Genomic DNA, 5494 nt, shown 5'->3' on the forward strand with positions numbered 1-5494 from the left:
TGTGTGTACTCTTGAGAGAGGGAGTGTGAGAGTGTGAGGGAGTGAGTGTGTGCGAGATGAGGGATCAAGAGGGTGAAGCTCTTCACCACCTCCTCTCCTCTTCTTCTCTTCTCTTCCCTTCTCTTCTCTTGCGTGCGTGGCTTTGGAGGATGGAGCTTGGAGATGGAGGAGGCTTGAGGATGCTTGAGCTAGCATCTAGGATTGTGGAGCTACCGGAGTGCAAGAGAAAGGAGGGTACTCGATTGAGCATCAAGGTAAGCTCACTACACTCATAGGATTGATGGCGCGTCGGCTAGGTGAGAGATAGCCACTAGAGCTCGCTTGAAACGCTTGAAAGAATAAGCGGTCCGAGGGTCTTGGCGGTTGAGCGAAAGCTCCCACACCAGGAGCGTCAATCTAATGCTGAAGGACAAACTGCCCTAAAGCTTAATTCTTGCGTTTATAGTTTATAGTCCAACGTTTCCCTTAAACTCCTCAAAGGGAGAACCCTTATACATTGGCAATGCCACGATCACACACACATAGGAGGCACTCCACCCACTAGCCCCACTGCAGCTCTCCTACATCTCAAGGATTGGCCCTTTGATGCGCTGCTAGACATATAACACATACGAGCACCAACTCCTCTCAAGGTACCAATATTTTATGTTACAGGATGTACCATTCCTCACAACAATTTCCCTTTAGGACCCAACGACTAACCTACAACTTGGACATCCTCTCACGCTTATCGTTGGTCACAACCTAAGGAAGACAGGTGCCATGCATCCAGGAGGTTTTTCTGATACCTTTTAATTATTATGATTAATGCAAATCGTGTATGGCTATGTGCTTGGACAAAAGAAAAATCAGCATCGTGCATGGTGCATAAAGCATTCTTTCCATGAATTTCACTAACGTGTGCTGCGTTGAAAGGAGGCACCGAGCCATATACTCATGCTACCATCCTCTTTATTTAAACTGTTTCCTATTTGCCAAGTGTAATACATAAATCAAATCTTTTCTTTATCTTTCAATGTTTCAGCCCCTTTTCATCCAACTCTTAGCATTTTGCATCATTGATCAGTTAGATAGGATTTCTGTGTATTTTTCCCTTTAAAAAGAACGATAAATATGCACAAAACATAGAAACGGGGACAAACCGAGGCCAATCTCATGCTTTTCCATCGTTATACATTGAAAAAATATGGACATAATTTCCCCTGATTTCCTCAGTCCATTTTCCATTTTTCCCTAATTTTAAACCCATTTTTTCTATTTTTGGGTATTTTTCTCTATTTTTCTTTAATAAATAATGACTGAAAATGAAAATTGATTGTGGGCTATGGCCCTTAGGTTCATTGACAGCAAAAACTCAGATTTAGTTGGTGTGACATATCGTATTTCTCATTTATATAGCAAAAAACCCAATTTTACCCTTAAAACGCGTGTTTTTCATGTATTTTGACATTAATTCCGGCCATGTAGCCTTATATTTTCCGATTTTCAAAGCATAAACTGATCAAAATCATGGCAAACAATGTCATAAAGAACTTTCATCCCATATGAACAAGATTTCATAAAGCAAATAGCATAAAAAGATCATTTTTCTTCATAAAAATAGCATTACCGCTTATTTTCAGGTCTCGGTTTCTTGGTCTTGATTATGGGACTGATTTCCAGCATGCATTTAATGCTCAGCATCTTTAAGAACAGCACTCTTCATGTCTTCATCCATCCGGAAGCAATCCGATCTCATCCGGACAAGCTTTCCTCCATCATTCTTCATTGTCTTCTTCCACACAAGAACAGCCCCTTAAGGGAGAGAGAGGGAGGAGAGAGAAAGACTAAAATCGGAGATCTTCATCCAAGCCACCATTTGAAGGATGAGAGGCGGCGATAGAGTCAGCATCTAGGGGGGAATCAAGGCCCATGATCACTTGTATGGGTTGTATGCAACCTCCATCTTCCCTCGCGTCTGGGGGATTCAGCAGATTCAGGCCCCCAGACGCGAGCCTCCGGCCAGGGCACATCTGGGGGCCCGATCCCGACAAAAACAGATTCAGGCCCCCAGACGCGAGCCTCCGGCCAGGGCACATCTGGGGGCCCGATCCCGACAAAAACACATGTGTGTGCTCCCGATGCCCTAGAGGCCCTACTGGTTAAGTTTCATATGAAACCGAGAACATTACCTTCTCTGCATCATCTATCTGCCGCTGTAATGGAGCATCCAGGTCTGCTCCTGCCACTGGGCTGCCCTCGTCTCTCTCCTGGGTAGGCATTGCATAGTCGGGTCGAGGACCAAAAAGGCTTTCCTGTAACCGCTCCAACTCCTCATCAGAGATCTGATATTGTGGCGCCACATCCTCAATCTTCTCCTGGATACTCACAATGGCAGAGATGTCATCGATGCTCGTGCCATCATAACGAGCCACCTCATCAACATGTGGTGGGGCATCCTGTAAATCAAAATCTATGAAATCACTAGGTGCATCACGCACCATGATACAGTATAGTTCTTCTTCCCTAAGCTCCAACAACTCTAGCACATCCTGCATGAGTAGATATTCCACCCCCTCGATGGTGATAGCATGGAGAGAAGAGAAGGGTGGCTCTTCGCTCATGGGCATCTCATCAGGGCAGGGAGGTGGGTGCACAATGGCCAAGCTCTGTGCTGCCTCAACACTCAGATTGAGAGTGATCTCCTCAGGCTCCCTCTCAAAGTACTCTAATAGTGGCCGAGAGGGTGCGTCGATGTCCTCGTCACTGTCCTCTTGCACCTCAGTGCACATAACATATATGGCAAAGGTGGCATCCCTCTCAATGAGATCCATCGTGATGTGGTCATGTGACGAGGTGGGCACTGCTCTAGTGCGGAGATGTTGCCCCACATGCACCAGGGCTCAACTTATCACCTTTGCATGGCTGGATCCGGCACACAAACTATACAAAAAATCCATCGGAACCCACCTGAGAGTGGAGTCGGGAATAGAGCAAGTGAGAGGGTTCACTGCATCACAAAACGATGCTAGTATACTAGAGTCAGGGTCTACAGCGGAAAGCGAGCTCTCTAGACTCAAGGTCACGCAAAACCTAGGGTATATCTGGTCCCCTATGTGCGCGTAGCATGTGGAACTGATCCATGCGGCGAAGGCGGGAGTGGTAGCCATGGCACACAAAGAGAGAAGGAATGAGAGCACAAGTGTAGGGAAGTGGAGAATGAAAGTGAAAATGAGTTTGGAGTTATAGCTTTTATGTGTCTAGGGTTTTAAATAAAGGTTCTTTATAAAGTTATTAACTCTAAAGTTTCAAATTAAAACTCTTACCTTAGTTTCTTTATTTCAGTACTTTAAAGTCACTGTTAAAATTACTCATACAGACAAACGCTTCGTTCTACATTATTATATCCTCGAATATGTTTGGGTCGCTGAGTATATTCAAGTCTAACGAGAGAAAATATATAATTTTTTAAAGAAAATAAATCTAAAAGGCCTTGAAATTCCCTTTGGATCCAATTTAATTTTAAAATGTAAGAAACGAGCAACAGAGATGCGCTACAATATATCATTGTGCAAAGACAATATTCTCTAGATTATAGACCTCTAACCTGCAATTTAATTATGATTTTTAACTGCACGATTGAGTAATTACAGTATTTATTATCGCACGCTTGGATCACAGTAAACTAAAATTTAAAGTACTCAGAAGTTCAAAAAAGGTATGTATTCGCTCTTTATAAAGTTTTTTTACAAGGATTCCACTATCTCAAGGATATGTGGAGAAGCACATTGTTTACATGTCATGGATTGCTCACTACGAGTCCTGACTCTTCTATTATCTAACTTGAAATAGAAGTTGTAGAGGGGCTCACTGGACATTAATTGGATTTCTTGTCTCAGAAAATAAATGGGCCAATGACTCTCTGCACTGACTACGAAAGGATTATGACCACTCCACAAGATTACCACATCTACGAGCGTTGTATGTGTGTCATCTCGGATATCTTGATCCAAGCTGATCCACTCCCCTCGCAAAAGTCGCCATCTTCTATATCGAAAGCGAACGCACAGAGTTTGTCTAGCAATGAAATACCTGTAATAAAAACAAAAATAATGGTAAGTGATCAATGCGACTAACATAACAATTCATCTAAGCGAGACCTATGTCAATTAAATCAAGGTATGCAAAGTAGTAAAAAAGTTTTACCTGAATGTAATATCAGATTGGTTGACCCTGCACTCAATCGTCTCATCAAAATGTGTTCTTTTGACTTCCCAAGACTCACCCAATAGCTGACTCATCCATTCCTCGGATGGACACTTGCATTGATAAGTAATCTTTGTTTTCTTCAAAACATCACATGAACCAAACAAATGTGCAAACAATGAGAATGGAATAAACCAATTAAGATGCACATCTTTGGAGCCTGTGGTGGGTTTCATAGCACTATTGATGTCAGATTTTATTTTCGACTTGCAAGCTCCTGACAACTCCAAGCTACCAATGAACCATTCACCACTAGACAGTGGCGGCAATGGGACATGCTGCAATCTCTGGCTTTCTACCACATACAATGAATTATAAAAAAAGATATTTTGAGTGGCAAGTTGACTTGTAGAGGTATTATCATAGATCAAAGAACCTATCTCTTCATGCCAAACATGTATCTTGCCGCTTAAACATTCCACATTCTGCCATTCATGCAAAGTCGATGGATATAGAGCTGTCAATCAAACAAGACTGAATTAGAATACTGCAAAGACTTTTAAAAACAACTCTGATACAAAAGAATAATCAATGATAAAATTTAACAACTTACTATTTTGTTTATAATTTGCAATGTTGTTCTCGTCATGTACAGAGATTTGTTTATGCGTATAAACATGTTGAATCAACACTTCTGTTACTGCACTTGTGCCATTAAACACTTTTCTGAACTCTAGAATTCTACCTTTCCAATGTTTGCTAGGGTTTGCAACATCCTTGCGCTTGACCTTGAAACTCCCTCGAGTACTTGGGTGCATCAAAATCCAATCCAACTTATAATACTTATCACAAATCCAATTACCGCCATTATCTTTCCTGTTGAAGACCTCCACTGCAAGTATGCTACTGATATTTTTCCTCCGTGAAGGCATCTGTAACAACCAAATACAAAAGTTACCTATCAACATGTGTATAATTTGCAAATGTTCTCTCCAAATGAAATTAAATTTAAATGGATCAATTTAAAAAAGAAACATTGTACCTGTAATTTCTTTCACAAAGATCCCTAGATATGTTGAACAAGAAGTTGACTTATAGCAAGACCATTGTTCCTTCACTGACAGATTCCTGTAGTACAAAAACAAAAGAAATATTGGGTCAACGCATACATATAACTTATATAGGCTTTGTCCAAATGCGTTGAAATTTAACCATGGAACAGTAGTAAAAAATGGCAATATACCTGTGGCTTTCTCTGCAAAAAATCCCAAAGATGTTGTAGAAGTTGAGTTCTTAATAAATCATTGTT

This window comes from Lygodium microphyllum, chromosome 5 (genome assembly GCF_053477565.2).
Source record: "Lygodium microphyllum isolate KBCC chromosome 5, Lygodium_microphyllum_v1.1.10, whole genome shotgun sequence".
In the NCBI taxonomy this organism is placed as follows: domain Eukaryota; kingdom Viridiplantae; phylum Streptophyta; class Polypodiopsida; order Schizaeales; family Lygodiaceae; genus Lygodium; species Lygodium microphyllum.